The 16,208-nt window shown below is 41.9% G+C and overlaps 1 protein-coding gene across 3 annotated transcripts in view; it reads left to right on the top strand.

Annotated features, from left to right (window-relative positions):
- The first annotated feature begins 121 nt into the window (after nt 1–121).
- CUL2 (cullin 2) overlaps nt 122–16,208 on the top strand; it is a 74,193-nt gene continuing 58,106 nt past the window's right edge. The window contains exon 1 of one of the 3 annotated variants that reach the window (XM_064479497.1): nt 122–139. The gene's annotated coding sequence lies outside the window, so the exon portion shown is untranslated. Of the gene's footprint in view, nt 140–320; nt 339–810; nt 943–16,208 lie in introns of those variants that run through there. The other 2 variants (XM_031448712.2, XM_064479496.1) reach the window with 2 other exon arrangements.

A 16,208-nucleotide genomic window follows, 5' to 3' on the forward strand; every position in this document is an offset into this window, starting at 1 on the left:
GGGGTGGCGGCCGCGCGGGCCGAGGGCGCGTCGGAGAGCCGGCGTCGGCGGACTGGGGCCCACGGCTGCGCAGCCCGCCGCGCCGCCCCGCCGCCCCGCCGCGCGGCCCGTCCGAGCCCCGCCGAGCGCCCGGTGGCAGGTGAGCGCGCGGCCCGGCCCCCGTCGCGGCGGTGGCGCGGCCGGCGGGGAGGCGCCTGCGCGCAGTAATGGCAGCGCGGTGAGCGGGGACGGAGCTGACAGCCGCCGCCGCCCACCCTCCCCGCCGGCTCGGTCCTGCGCGCCCGCGGGCCGCCCACGCCCCGGCCCCGGCCCCTGCCCCCGCCCCGCCTCCGCAGCAGGTAACCCGCGGGGGTCCGGAGCGGCCGCGGGCCCCGGGGGTCCTTCGTCCCGCTGGTGGGTGGCGGGGCCGGGCGGGGAGAGGGGCTGGGGGCGCGGAGGGGGAGGGGAGGCCGGGGCCGGCGGGGCCGGGGTGTCCGGCCGGGGGAGCGGGCCCCGCGCCGGCCCGGCCCTGCGGCCGCCCCCCGGGCCCCTGGCCGGCCTCGGCCGCCCTCCCTCGGCCCCATTTTCTTGCCGGGGGGAAGGTGCGAGTGCGTGTTCTCCGCTTATTTACGCGCTCACGCGGGCGCACGGCTCCGCGCGGTGGGGCGTCCGCCCCTAGCGTCCTGGCCGCGGCGTTTTCACTTTTGTTTCCGCAGACGGCGACGGCCGGTGGCTCCGGGGAGCGTCCTGCGTGCGGGCCCGCCTGTCTCAGCGCGGGGGCCGGTGGAGTGGGAGCCTCCGGGGCCCTCCGGAGCGCCGGCTCCGTGCCGGGAGCCCGGGCCCGCGAGCGTGCGGGCGCACGGACGTCCGCGGGGCGCACTGTTGTTGGGTTAGGTCCTCTCCCTTCCCCGGCACAGCTGTTCCCCGCTGAAGGACAGTGCCTTGCAAGTTTAAATTCTGAAGGTAACAAGATAAAACTGTTAACATTCGCTACAGGTTCTTTGGTTTCACAGGATAGAAATGTTTGAACGAGACCTGTCCCAAATCTACACGCGTAGTGAAATGTGGGCAGTGTTCACTCAGTTCGGATTTCCTACTGACCGCGTAATAGGTGTCCGAAAACACTCTCCTCCTTACAGCCTCACATTCTTTTCCAAGACAGACAGTTGAACACATTGGTCGTGTTCTGCTTCTTTTACCTAAATGCACTGTTCGGGAGACCCTTCCAAGAGAGTCAGAGATGAAATAGCTGATGTACAAAGCGTTTCGAGTTACTTTTTCTTTCTTTTTTTTCAGATGCTGTTTGTAAGTTGGGGGAACATCTCTGTAGTGTGCGTGCACGGAGTTTGAAAAATACCTTTTCTCGCCTACATCTGAAATGCTCGCTCTTCACTCTCCACTCTGTGTTGCTTTTTCATTGTTTAAGGGGTGAAGATAATTTAGTCCTGTCTTTTATCTTCACCAGCCTGTCACTGAGTTAAATGTCGTGGCCCTTCTTTAAGTCAGTTTTGCTTTTCTGTCAGTTCAAGACTTACTAAGCACCTGGTTTGTAAGCGAAGCGTACTGGAGGCATTAGGGCTACAGCCGAAGACAAAATGTGAAATTTCTGCCTTCCTGGAGCTTCAGTTCTGGGAGGTAAGGGAAAGACAAAGGAATTAAGAAATAAAAGTGATTTCAGAGAGTCCTAAGTGCTGCCAAGGGAGTGAAATAGGGCATTGTGGTAGTGACTGGGAAAGATGGCTTCGGATGCTGTGGTCAGGAAAGACCTGTCTGAGGTGACTTTTGACCTGCTGTCTGAAAACAGAATGATTTCGCCTTTGGAAGTCTGAGGGGAGAGTATTCCTGTCTGAGGGAGCAGCACATGGAAATGCCCAGAGGTGGTTCAGTCTCCGGTGGGCAACTGATAGGAAGTCAGTGAGCATGGACCCTGGCGGGAGGTAAGAGGTTAGGTCGCTGCCAGGAGTCAGGTCACGTGAGGTCTGTTATCCCAGAGGGGTTGGCTTTTATTCTTCAGGTGCATTGAAAAGCTCTGGGCCTCTGTGTGAAGCTGGGGGTGCTGGTGTGGTTTACAGTCTGACTGAAGAAGACTGGATGCCAGGGAGAAGGCTGTGGGAGGTTCCAGTGTGACTGCAGTCAGGTGAAAAAGAGGGTGGGCTGTGTTTTGGCATGTTTGGCTGGGAATGCAGTTGGTTGGGACAGGGGTGACTCATGGGTTTGGGGCTTTCCTGGTGGCCAGTGGTACATGGATTGAGCTGGAAAGAGGTGTGGGGAGCAGGCTGTTCTGTGGGGACAGGGATGGGTGGGACATACTAAGGATGGCCTATTTGATGGTGAGGTGCGGGGGAGGATGTACAAGTCTGGAACTTACTGGAGAGGTTAGGGAGTTCTTTCATTGAACAAATATTTTTCGAGCACCAGCTGTGGACTAGGCAGAGGGGATATATAGCAGCGAAAAAACAGACAAAAATCTCTGCCTTCGTGCGATTTAAATGCTAATGAGAGAAAGAAGATGGGGAGTCTTCTGCCTTTATCTGTTGGTTTAATTATGTTAAATACAAACTGCCTTCACATGATTCAGAATTTGAAGAGTCTGACAGGGTATAGAATGAAAATCTCTATGTCTTGTCCGCGCAGTTTTCATTGAGACCAAATACACCCCGTCCTCCCAGGGGTGTACTCTGTGCACCCGTGAGGAAGTGTGTGTGGGTTCTTCTTCCCATTTTTAAAAAGTGGCAGCATGTCTCACTTGCTTTGACACCTTATATTTTTTTCAGAACATTTAAGTATTTAGAAGGTACAACACAGGATGGTACCACCTAAAGAAAGAATGTGGAGGGAAGAGGCAGCCCGGGGCGCAGCAGCGTCTGCTGGCTGGTCCCTGCTGTCTTTGAGTCTGGGACCTGTAGATGCAGATGTGGAGCTGTTTGAAGAGCTGTTACTTTTTTGTGAGACTTTTTATGAAAGTTTGCACTGGTTTTTTTGTGTTTCACCTTTCTTACCTGCCTGTTCTGTTTGCTAGAAAAATGTTGATGATGATTGAGAGCAGTGTCTTCATGTATGTACTGTCAGTGAAATTCAAGTAAACTGACAGCAAGATAAGCCGTAGCATCTGAATATTTTGAAGGCTTTTTCTGGCTAATGTGCAACCTTAGAAAAACAGACAGAAGTTTGACATGTTATTGTGAGGCTTATCACAACTTATTGATACTTGTATGTATGACTGAATTCTCTCTCAGTTGTCAGGTGATAATCAGACTGTCCGTTCCGAGGGATCTGGCTCTTTCCCTGGGTGTGACTCTTAACAGTAATGTTTCCATAACATCGCAGTTGTTAGCGTGACCCTTGGGTGACCAACTTTAAGAATATAGACTGTCCCCAATTTACGATGATTGACTTAGTTTTTCAGTTTTGTGGTGATATAAAAGTGATATGTAGTCAGTAGAAACCATACTTGGAATTTTGAGTTTTGATCTCTTCCTGGGCTAGCGGCATGGTGACACTGGGCAGGGCCCAGGAGTTGCAGCCCCCGGTCAACCATGTGATCACAGGCTGAGCAGTCAGTATCTGACAGCCACTCTGTCCAGCACAGGAGTCAGTAAATTCTGCAAAATGTCCAGCACTTTATTATAAAACAGGCTTTGTGCTGGATGGTTTTGCACAACCATGGGCGGACAAAGGGTTCTGAACACCTGTAAGGTAGGCAAGGTGTATTAGATACAGTTCAGCCTAGCAATGTTTCCAACCTGCAGTGGCTTTGGTGGGGTGTAACCCCCGTCTTAAGTAGATCTGTATGTAGGTTTAGACTGTGTTACTGCTGTGTATTTGGAAAGGTCTGTCGGAGACACTAGAATGGTGCCGTTCCTTTGATTCTTACAAGTTCTGAGACAGCGCGCGGTGTCAGGGACAGGTGTGTGCATCTGCCCTGGCTCCTGGTGTGCGGTCGAGCCCTGCTAGTTGACCTGCAGGAGGGGAGATGGAATGTTTTCCCTAAGTTGCTTTCAGGCTTTATTATAGTGAAGAATTAAAAGTCCAGACTCATTGAGTTCTCTACTGAATTTATAATACTGTCATATTGGTTGGCATTTTGATTTTCAGTCAGCTGTCTTTAGCCAGATTCTCTCCATGTAAATTAATCCACCTGTTTTTTTTCTGAGACTATTCTTGATTTATGAACTGTTTTGTTCGGTTCGATTTTTGTGGTTGTTACTGTTACCTCCCTTTTTTTCTTTTTTTGCCTGAGATTAAGGGAAGCAGCTCATTTCTAGGTTAGAGAAATAAGAGTCTTTGGTCAAAATATTTAGTATTTCTCTTTGAAATACTGGATGCTAATTACTATGTTTAAGACTGCTACATGAAATAGATGTAGTGAGCATACGAAGCTGACTCTGTAAATGTGTGGGTATTACCGTCGTGTTTGAAGATTCTAGTTGTCCACAGGATTTTCATTTACGTACTTTAACATTGTGAGTGATGCTACTGTTGTCTGTTAACCATTGGGTTATAGCCTGGTTATGTGTGTGTCAGAAGTTTTCATCAATCAGGTGGATAACTTATCATTTTTGTTTCTCTTACCAGCTGTAAGCTGCTTGAAGACAGCATCTCTAGCGTCTGGTAGAGGTCTGGAATACCGTAAACACTTAATCAATACCTGATAACTCAGTGGCTTAAGTCTTGCTCCAGTGTAGGTTGCTTTTCAAGTAAAGAAGTACTGGATTTACCCTGTGTAACTACTTCTTGAATTTCTCAACTTTGTTTTAATTCAGTTCAAGGAGAGAAAGTACGGGGTGCTTAAACATTTTTTTTTAGTTTTGAAATAACTTTAAACTTAGAGAAGTTGCACAAATGGTACAGAGAGCTCAGGGATGCCTTTCCTGCAGCTTTCCCGAATGTCACAGCTCACGTAACCAGAGCGCAGTGATCAGAACGCGGAGATTGACATTGGTATAGTACTGCTAGCTAAGCTGCAGACCCTCCTGGGATCTCACCGGTTTTTCCTCTAATGCCCTTCACTTCTTTCCATATTCAGTCCAGGGTGAGACACGGCATTGAGCTGTTGTGTCTCCCTATCTCTTCCGACCTGTGATAGTCTCTTCCCATCTTCCGTTTGCCTTCATGCTTGTGAGTGTGGTCAGAGCTATTTTGTAGAATGTCTGGTGTTTTCTCATAGTTAGACTGAGGTTGTACATGTTCAGTCCTACTCAGAACATCACTTCACAGGGTACAGGGTGTCAGCATATCCTGTTAGAGATGATGTTAACGCTTCTTTACTCAAGATCATGTTTGTCAAGTCTCTCTGCTAGTAAAGTTACTTTTTGTCTCTTTGTAATTACTGGGTATCTTGGGGGAGAGTCTTTGAAACAGTGCAGATATCCTGTTTTCAAATTTTTCCCCACTCAATGCAGCATTCTTTGGTAGTTCTTGCTTGTAGCAGTTATTATAGTAGTGTTTACCTGATGGCAATTTTATATTTTTCTTATTTCCATCTACATTTGTTAATTGGAATTCTTCTGTGAGGGAGGACGGTCCCTTCTCCACATTTATTTTCTTGGTTATTTGTGTCAGTGTGGGTCATAGACATTTGTTTTGCTTTATAGTTTATAATCCAATTCTATCATAATTTATTTTGTCACTCAAATCGTTCCAGCTGTGGCCTTCAGGTTGGCCCTTTGTTTTGTGTTTTTTAAACACCCCCCCATCCTCTTTAGGAAAGCACTTCCTGTTTTCTGGCATCATAAAGTGTCCTGGCTCGTCTTATATTTTCCATGCTGCAGCCCTGGAATCAATCCCTTCTCCAGGGAGCTCTGGTTCCTCCTATTGGAGAATGGTATTTAGGAACCAAGATCTGGAAGCTTGTGTGCTCATTGCCACTGGGGTGTCATTGCTCCTAGGCCATCTTGGTGCATGGAGCTAGAAATACATGAATGTACACTGATCCATATGTGCACAGACAGCTGTTTTCTTATGTATCTTTCTTCCTGTGTGTGTGTCTTGAAAACCATGAGTTCATACTGACAACCCTGATTCTAGTCAAACACTTCAGTGTTTACACTAGCCATCCCCCTTTATTTATAACCACTCTTTTCTGACAGTGAGAAATAGAGCATACTTTTCTCATAGTCATTATAATGTATGTAATATGAAGTTACCAAAATAATGAACAACGTGACAAGAAAAAGACCCTCCACCACGAGTAGTCCTGAGTCTTCATAAAAATTTTAAGCTATTACTCAAAATATTTCTTTTTTATTTGGTAAAAGTTTGTTGGAACCAAAAATAATGCCATGTTGTCTTCATAGCTCTAAGTATTGTTTTGGTTAATAAGCATCCATTTAAAGGTTTTTAGAGAGCACTTTGCATTGAGATTCATATACTTCTCTTGCATCAGAACTTTGTTGTCCAGGTGATCTGGATTTTAAGCACTTAGAATAAGGGCAGTCCCTTTATTGTTGTTGTAAAGTATACATAATGTGAAATTGGCCGTTTTAACCATTTTTAAGTGCACAGTTCACTGGCAGTAATTGCACTCAAGATGTCATCACAAACATGACCACTGTCTATTTCTAAAACTTTTTCATTAGGCCAAATGGAAACTGCAAGCATTAAACAGTCACTCCATTCCCCCCACCTGCCAGCACTGTAACCTCTGCTCTGCTTTTTGTCTGTGTGAATTTGCCTATTCTGGGTACCTCGTGTAAGTGGGATCATGCAGTGTTTATCCTTTTGTGTCTGCCTTGTTTGACTCAACATGATGTCTTCAAGGTTCATGCTGGTTGTAGTATGTATCATAACTTTATTGTGGTATTTCTTTTCATGGCTGAGTAATAGTCCATTTGTGTACATATCACATTGTGTTTATCCATCCTTCTCTTGATGGCACCTTAGTTGTTTGCACCTTTCGGCTGTTGTCAGTAATGCTTCAGTGAACACTGGAGCACAGGTTTCAGTCCCTTTGGGTGTATAACCTAAGGAGTGCGGTTGCTGAACTCATAATTCTGAGTTTAGCTTTTTGAGGACCTGCTAAACTGTTTTCCATGGTGGCTGCACAAGTCTACATTTTTGCTGGCGGTGTACAGGAGTTCCAGTTTTACCACGTCCTCGCAAACCTCAGTTGTTTTCCATTTTTTGTTTGTTTGGTAGTAGTAGTCTTGCTGGGTGTGAAGTATTTCATTGTGGTTTGGATTTACATTTCCCTGTGAGCTTGTGACGTTGGTCGTTTTCATGTGCTCATTGGCCATTCGCATATCTTGGGAGAAACGCAGTCAAGTCCTTTGCCCATTTTTAAATACGTTTTTTGTTGTTGCTGCTAAGGTGTAGTTCTTTGTATACTTGGATATTAATCTTTTATCAGATACATGATTTGCAAATATTTTCTCCCATTCTGTGGGTTTTTTTTTTTTTTTTACTCTCTTGGTAGTGTCCTTTGATGCGTGAAAGTTTTAAATTTTGATGAAGATCAGTTTATCTGTCTTTTTTTGTTGCTTGTGCTTTTGGCATCATATCCAAGAAATCGTTGCCAAATCCAATATCACACAGCTTTCATCCTGTGTTTTCTTCTAGTAAGAGTTTTATAGTTTTAATTCTTAAATATAGGTCTTTGATCCATTTCGAATTAACTTTTGTGGATTTTCAGTAGATGGCTTTACGTCAGTACTTACAGATAGCGCCAAACTTCGACTAGCTTAGAAGCTAATTCTTAGAGGACTAAAGAAAGAGCAGTTACAAAGAAGACAGTGGAGAGTGAAGGAAATTGTACAGCTTTATGATAAAAGGGGTTGCATTTTTTTCCCTTACCTGAAACAGATAAACATGAAAATGAACTGCTTATGACAAAAATGGAATGAAAGAAAGCCTTTTTTTAGTAGGCGACATGGGAGTGAAGTGAAGGCGTAAAGACTTCAGCAGCAGCTCAGCTTGGTCCTCCTAAAGTTCAGAAGCATAGATGGAAAGGCAGAGTTACAGAGGAGGGCGGACCGTAGTACCTCCTTGTCTCAGCGCCGTCCAGCAAGCTTGAAATGTGTTTCTAAACATTGTCTTTTATACTGTCTTTATGTTGTGCAGGTGAAGAAAATGAAGCAACGGGGAGCCTAGGGTTACTTTGTCATTGACAGAACCAATTTGGAGTATTAGTTTCCTGATTCACAACCTTTTCATTTTTGAAAGCAGTAATTTCCTTTTCCTTTGCTTTTCACTCCCTCCACCCCGCCTCCCGCCTCCCTCCCTCCCTCCCTCCCTTCTTTTCTTTCTCTCTTTCGTGTTTTGGCATCTGGCAGAAATACTCTGGGTCAGGCCCCACTCAGCGCTCTGAGTGAGACCTGCCTTCCTCTGGAGTGCGGCCCAATTACCACAATTACCACCCGTTTCTCTGAGCCAGCTCCAGTTTCTGCAGCGGCAAGCAGTTGTGCGGTAGAGGGCAGTGGACGAGAGCTTTGTGCTGAAGCCAGAGGGCTCTGGGTTCAAATTCTGAGCTTGCTGATTAATAGTTATATATGTTTTACCCTAATTTTCTAAATGTTAGTCCCTTCATCTTTAAGACAGAGAGAGTCACTTAAGGATTACTCTGAGGGGTCAATGAGATGGCGTATGTAAGTGTTCAGCGCAGTCTCTGAAACGCAGGTGTTGCTAAGGCTTGCTGCTGCTGGGAGTGTGGGCGGCTCTGTAAGTGGCCACTATTACCAGAGCAGAGGGCCCGCCCCGCTCCAGGGGAGCTTCCACGCTGGGCGCCTTCACTTCTCTTAGGTGAGGCGGGTTGTAGGAGGTGGTGTCCAGACTGGGAGCGGTCCTGGGCTTTTACCTGGGGGCGGTCTGCCCAGCTGTGCCACCCTTTTTATCCTCCTGTGTCCGTGTCTTCTCCAGCAGCACCAGGATCTACATGGGAGTTAACATGGAGAAGCTGACAGTTAGATTAATTTGTCTGGAACAAAGGGCAGTTGAGAAATAGTGACAAATCAAGTTGATAAGAGTTGGAAGGTGAGGCAGGACTCTGGGTTTTATTACAGTCAATAAAATACACTAGGGGTTGGCTGGAGTGTGATCTCTCCTCCATAAATGCATTGTAACCCCATAACCAAAGGGAAAAAAGAAAAACCTCAGATAAAGCAAAGCAAATTACCACTCATCTTAGCACCTTGGCCTGCTGTTTGTGAGAAATGATTTACATCCAGGATTTTGAGATATAAGTGACTTAACATAACTCCCAGAATAGGATTGGGTTGTGCAGAGGACAATTAAAGTAACCCTTTTAAATGTTTGGATGGAAGGTCAGGCCCAGAAAAAAAAGTGCCCTTCACATATGGATTATTTGTGCAAAGGCTCATTGTTCATGGCTTTGTGTAGTCTGTGTGTCACTGTGGGCTTGCCTCCCCAAGAGGGACTCAGACAAACTCAGGTCCTCTAACTCATCCCTAGTACCTATATGAGAGTAGCTTGGGTGTTTTGTTTTGTTTTGTTTTGTTTTTTAAAGCTAGTTGGTATCTTAAAGTCCTTGCCTAGATCATTAAAAATGAGAAAAAGTGAGAAAGCAAGTGACATTAATCTTCACACTGATAAGAGTTGATGTGAAAACTTGGAAAAAAACAGACTTGTGGGAGATTCTCGAGTTCATTGTGGAGAGAAGGGTCTTTCATCCTGGTCAGTGGGTCTGCTCTGGAAGCAGAAGCCGTCTCTAGCCTCTTTGCTGTATTACAGATGGGTCCCCTCCTCTCCACTGCCCCCTTCCCTTTTCTGAGACTAAGGGTTTGTCTGCTGGGATGGCAGACTACTGTATTTCTCTTTACTGTTTTTTCCACCAATTTCCTCCTTTTTAAAAATATACTACTAGAAATTCTTAAGTAGGAAAGTCACATGATGGAAATGACATTTGTGGCGCAGAGCCCTGTGTGTCAAATCTTATTGCAAAAGTGTTGTACCCTGAGGCTCCAGCTCACAGAGCCATCTCTTGGCAAGAGCTAATGGCAAGAGGAAAGTGTTCAGATGCATTCTTGGAGCGTATTTTTAGGAGAAATCGGGGTTGTGCAGCAGAGGGAGCTTTGGAAATAATAGTTAATAATGCTCTTTTATGGGTCTTAAATATTTTCCTCATTTTGTGTATTTAGAACATAACCTGCTCAGTAAGCCCCCTGAATGTCATGCAAAAAACTAATTATGGTATGTTGACTTATCTGAAATTAATTTAGGCCCCAGTATTATATCTCTGGTAGTTTTTGGAGAGACCAAATTTTTATTGCTGATAATAATACTGAAATAAAACATTATCATTTGGTAGTTGTTTCGTTTTGTTTTTTTACTAAAAAGAGAATCACAGTATGAAGTATTTAGCCACTTACATCATTGATACCTTTGGCAGCAGCTGAAATGTGGCACACGGAAGCATTTATCGGTAGGTAAGCTGTAGTCTTACTCATCAGTATATTAAACATGGTTAGATGTTTCACTGAAATAGTTTATGCTTCAAATAAAATATTTGTCTAATTATGCACCAGCCTAAGTTCTAGAGTTAAAATGTCGATGTTTTGAGATTCTGTAACTGCTTTATCTGCTGAAGTGTAATTATCTAAATCGCTTCTTTGAATGAAAAATGTCTTAAGTGAAATTAAACACTCCATATTAACATCCGTCTGATATTGGCAAAGTTATCTCTTTTGTATTTCTGCTATTACTGGTAACTTTGTTTTTAAAGACATTTTTTGGAGTGGGAATTTTGTTAGGTTGTGTTAATACATCATCCTGGGCAGGCCATGTTATTTTGGGGCTCTCACTTAACCTTGGTACCTAAAACTCACTGGAAAGTTAAGATTCTCAGGAGAAAGGAAAGAAGGTTAGTGACAGGTCAGCCTTTAGTGTTCTGAGGAGTGAGGTTGTGAGGAGGAAAAAAGCAAAAGAGATTTTAGAACATTTGTATCAGAAATGTAGTTTATCAGTTTGGTTTTCCTGATCGCGTCTTTATTTCCGTCTTTGTCTTAGGTTACCTGGCTGTTCTCTTAGAACTGGTGACTGATTTTACAATCTTTGTTGTCAGGAGTATTAGTGAAATGTTTATTGACTTTTATGGAAAGTCAGAGCTGTAAATTAAGAAAGCAGGGAGGAGTTTTATTTTTTCTTAAGTGGTAAAAATGATACATAATAAAGGTTGTAAGTTAAAGTCTTTGAAGAATTTTTCTTAAAGGGTGTGATATAATCAGACTTGCATTTTGGAAAGCTTGCATTGGCTGTGGTATTTGGAATGTACCAAGCGGGCAAAAGAGGACACAGACGGCTCATTTAGGAGTAGTGGGTTGAGAGGTGGTGATTTGGATTAGGGTGATGTCAGTGTGAGTGGGAAGAAGTGAATAGATCAAGAAATGTTTCCAAGATGGAGTTGACAGGGTTTATTGATCGATTGGATTGATTTGTAGAGAAGACTAAGAGAAGTCAGAAGTGAGTAATAAAATTTCTACCAGACAAGCTAGGTGTATTATAGTATCATTTACTAAGATGTGAAATACTAGAAATAGGTGGACATGTTGAGTTTGAGGGGTCAGGTGAAGTATAACTTACACATGGTAAAATTCACCCTAAAGAAGATACACTGTTCTTTGAATTTTGACAAATTTGTATAGTTGTGTAACCACCGCCACCACAAGCAAGATGCAGAATATTTTATCACCTCGGATATTTCCTGTTGCTTTTTTGTAGTCCATCGTGTCTCTGACGACCAGTGAGCTGATGCAGATCCCTATGTTTTTGCCTTTTCCAGCAGCCATGCGATATGTAGCCTAATGAGTCTGTCTGCTTTCACTTAGTGTAATACTTCTGAGAATCATCCCTTGTCCTCATGTCAGTAATTTGTTCTGTTTTACCGCCGAGTAGAATAACTCTGTGTGAACGCGCCACATTGTGTTTTCCGTTCACCAGTTGATGGGACATTTAGGTTTCTGGGGTTTGGTAGTTATGAATAAAGGTGCTCTGAGAATTTGTGTTCAGGGTTTTTTTGTAGATACATGTCTTCCTTTCTCGTGTATAAATACCCAGACATGGAATTGCTGGGTCACATGGGAAGTATATGCTTCACTTTAATAGAAACTGCCTCTGTGGTTATTTTATTTTAAATTTCCACCTGTGACAAGTGCGAGTTTTGGTTGTTCTGTCTTCTCAGCAGCATTTGATACTGTCAGGTTTTTTGAGCTATTCTAGTTAGTGTATGGGGGTAGCTTACTGAGGTTTTAGTGTGTCTTTCCCTAATGACTGATGATGGTGAGCATTTTGTGTGTGTGCTTATTTGCCTTCAGTATTTCTGAACTGTCCGTTTGGGTCTTTTGGCCATTTATTGAGTTGTGTGTTTTCTTATTATTGAGCTTTGAGAGTTCTTTTTATATTCAAAGTACCAGTCATTTATGTGTGTGTATCTGTGCTGTATCAGGTAAATATTTTACGAGTATTTTCTCCTAGGCTGTGGCTTTTCTTTTTCTTAAAAAATTTTATTGAGGTATAGTTGACATGGAGCATTATACAAGTTTCAGGTGTACAATGTAATGGCTTGATATTTCTGTATATTATAAATGATCACTACAGTAAGTCTAGTTGACATCCATCACCATACATAGTTACAAGATTTTTTTCTTGTGATGGAAATCTTTAAGATTTACTCTCTTAGCAACTTTCAAATATGCAATATGGTATTATTAACAATAGTCATCATGCTATACATTACATCCCCAGGATTCACTTTATAACTAGAAGTTTGTACCTTTTGCCCTCCTTCGACCATTTCACAGCCCCCTGAACTCCCTCCGCTCTGGCATTCATCAGTCTGTTCTCTGTATTTATGAGTTCAGTTTTGTGTTTTGTTCCATGGAAGTTTGAACGTTTTTTTTTATTTCTATGAAATGTGCCATTGTAATATTGATAGAGCTTGCATTGAATCTGTAGATTGCTTTGGGTGGTATGGACATTTTAACAAAATGAATTCTTCCAATCCATGAGCATAGGTATCTTTCCTTTTAACATGTGTCATCTTTAATTTTTTTACTAATACCATGCTTTTCAGTGTACAGGTCTTTCACCTTCTTGATTAAAATTATTCCTATTGTATTAATAGATGTAATGTATTCTTTCTGGTACAATTGTAAATGAGATTGTTTATTTAATTTTTCTTTTGATAGTTATTTATATAAATGCAACAGATTTTTGTATATTGATTTTTGTGTCTGCAGCTTTACTGACTTCGATTATAGTTTTTACAGTTTTTTGGTGGAGCCTTAGGGTTCTCTCCATATAATAGGTCGTCTGGAAACAGTGACAGTTTTTCCTGTTTCTTTCCAATTTAGACACCTTTTATTTCTTTTTCTTGCCTGATTGCTCTGGCTAGGACTTACAATATTATGTTGAATAAATACTATGCGGCAAGAGTGGGCATCCTTATCTTATTCCTGATCTTAGAGGAAGAGCTTTCAGCTTTTCACTGTTGAGTATGATGTTAACTGTGGAGTTGTCATATGTATCCTTATTATGTTGCGGTGTGTCCCCTCTGTGCCCACTTTGTTGAGTTTTCATCATAAATGGATATTGAATTTTGTCAAATGCTTTTTCAGCATCTGTTGAGATGATCATAAGATTTTTATCCTTCATTTTGTTAATGTGTATCACGTTGATTGATTTACAGCTGTTGGACCTTGTAAACCTGGAATAAATCCCACTTGATCATAGGGTATGATCCTTTTAATGTATTTTTAAATTTGGCTTGCCAATTTTTTTGGAGATTTTTGCATCTATGTTTATCAGGAATATTGACCTGTAATTTCCTTTTCTTACAGTGTCCTTGTCTCATTTTGGTGATAAAGGTAATGCTGGCCTTGTAAAATGCGTTTGGGAATATCTCCTTTTCTGTCTTTTGGAAAGGTTTGAGGATTGGTGTTAATTCTTTGAATGTTTGGTACTTCACCAGTGAAGCTGTCTTGTTGTAGGCTTTTGGTTACAGGTTTTAAATTACTGATTCAAGTCTCCATACTAGTAATTGGTCTGTTCAGATTTTCTGTTTCTTCATGATTCAGTCTTGGTAGTTTGTATGTTTCTGAGAATTTATCTGTTTCTTTTAGGTTGTCCAATTTTTTGGCATATAATTGTTCATAATAGTCTTATGATCCTTGGTATTTCTGTGATAACAGTTGTAATATCTCTTTCATTTACTTTATTTGAGTCCTCTCTTTTCTTGGTGTGTCTGGCTAAAGGTTTGTCATTTTGTTTACATTTTCAAAGACTAAGCTCTTACTTTCATTGATCTTTTCTGTTGTTTTTTTAGTCTCTTTCATTTATTTCCACTCAAATTTTTATTTTCTTTCTTCTGCTGACTTTAGGCTTCATTTGTTCTTCTCTTTAGTTCCTTGAGGTGTAATGTTAGGTTTTGTTTTTTGTTTTTTGGGTTTTTTTTTTTTTGAGATTTTTCTTGTTTTCTGATGTAGGCATTTATTGCTCTAAATTCTCTTTGAGAACTGCTTTTGCACATTTCATAAGTTTTGGGATGTTTTATTTCCATTTTCTTTAGTTTCAAGATATGTTTAAATTTTACTTTTGATTACTTCTTTTACCCATTGGTTGGTTGGTAGCATGTTGTTTAATTTCCACATATTTGTAAATTTTCCAGTTTTATTCTTGTAATTAATTTCTAGTTTTGGACCATTGTGGTTAGAAAAGATGCTTGATATAATTCCTGCCTTAAATTTATTAAGACTTGTTTTGTGGCTTAGTGTATGATCTGTCCTGGAGAATATTCTGTATATACTTGAGAACAATGTATATTCATTCTGCTGCTTTTGAATGGAATGTTCTGTATGTATGTGTATGTCATTTAAAGCTGGTGTTTTCTCATTGATGTTTGACCTGGATGCTCTACCCATTGATAGAAGTTGGGTATTAAAGTCCCCTGCTAATATTGTACTGATATCTGTTTCTCCTTTTAGGTCTGTTAATACCTGTTAATATTTAGGTGTTCCTGTGTTGGGTGAATATATATTTACAAATGTCCTGTCCTCTTGTTATCACTATGTATTGCCCTTTGTCTCATCTTGCAGCCTTTGTTTCAAATTTTATTTTGTCTGATACAATGCATTTGTCCCTTGGTACTCATGCGGAATTGATTCCTGGGCCCCTGACAGATACTGAAGTCTACAGCTGAAGGCTTTTTCAGTCAGCGCTCCGTATGCACAGATTTTGCAATTGATATGGAGTGCCGGCTATGTATTTATTGAAACAATTCTGCATATAAGCTGAACTGTGTGGTTCCAGTCCATATTGTTCAAGGGCTAACTATGTAGCTAACTCAGCTTTTTTTAGTTTGCATTTGCACGGAATTTTTTTCCCATCCCTTCACTTTCAGTCTGTGTGTCTTTAGATCTGAAGTTAGTCTCTTATGGGCAGCATATAGATGGTCTTGTTTTTTTGATCCATTCACTCTGTCTTTTGATGTGAGAATTCAGTACGTTTACATTTAAATTAATTATTGATGGGTGTGCACCTTTGCCATTTTGCTGTTTTCTGGCTTTTTTTGTAGTTTTCTTCTCTTGCTCTCTTAGCTTGTAGTTTGATAGCTTTCTTCAATGGCGCGCTTGGATTCCTCTTGTTCTCTCTATGGATCTGCTATAGCTTTTACTTTGTAGTTACCATAAGACTGATATGTAACAGCTTATTTATAACAGTCTATTTTAAGTTGATAACAACTTAAGTTTGAATGCGTTCTAAAGCTGTACATTTTTATTCTCCCTCTCACGTTTTGTTTTCAGTGTCACATTTTTTATCTTTTTATCTTGTGTATCCCTTAACTAACTATTGTAGTGATAGCTATCTTACTGCTTTTGTCGTTAACCTTCATACTAGCTTCACATGTGGTTACTCTACTACCTTTACCACATTTATCATTTTCTTATTGGTGCTACTCCTAGACCAGGATTTAAACATTCTGTTGAAATCTAATTTTTTATCTTTTTTTTAATGGTTCAGGATTTTTTTGTGCTAGCTAGTGCATCTTTGCTTAATCCTTTGATTAGTTTTAATGTCATATTCCTAAATTATCCCCAGATTCTTCACTAGGGCTGCCAACTCCTTACAGTGCTCAGACCTCAAACATGCAGGGTGCTGTGGGAGAGGTCCAGGCAAAGTATGGTGTTGGGGCTAAATTCTTCCCTCTCCCTGCTCTTTGTAAATAAAGTTTTACTGGAACACAGTTATGCCTGCTCACATGTGTACTGTCTGGCGCTGCTTTT

Source organism: Camelus dromedarius, chromosome 26 (genome assembly GCF_036321535.1).
Source record: "Camelus dromedarius isolate mCamDro1 chromosome 26, mCamDro1.pat, whole genome shotgun sequence".
NCBI lineage: Eukaryota > Metazoa > Chordata > Mammalia > Artiodactyla > Camelidae > Camelus > Camelus dromedarius.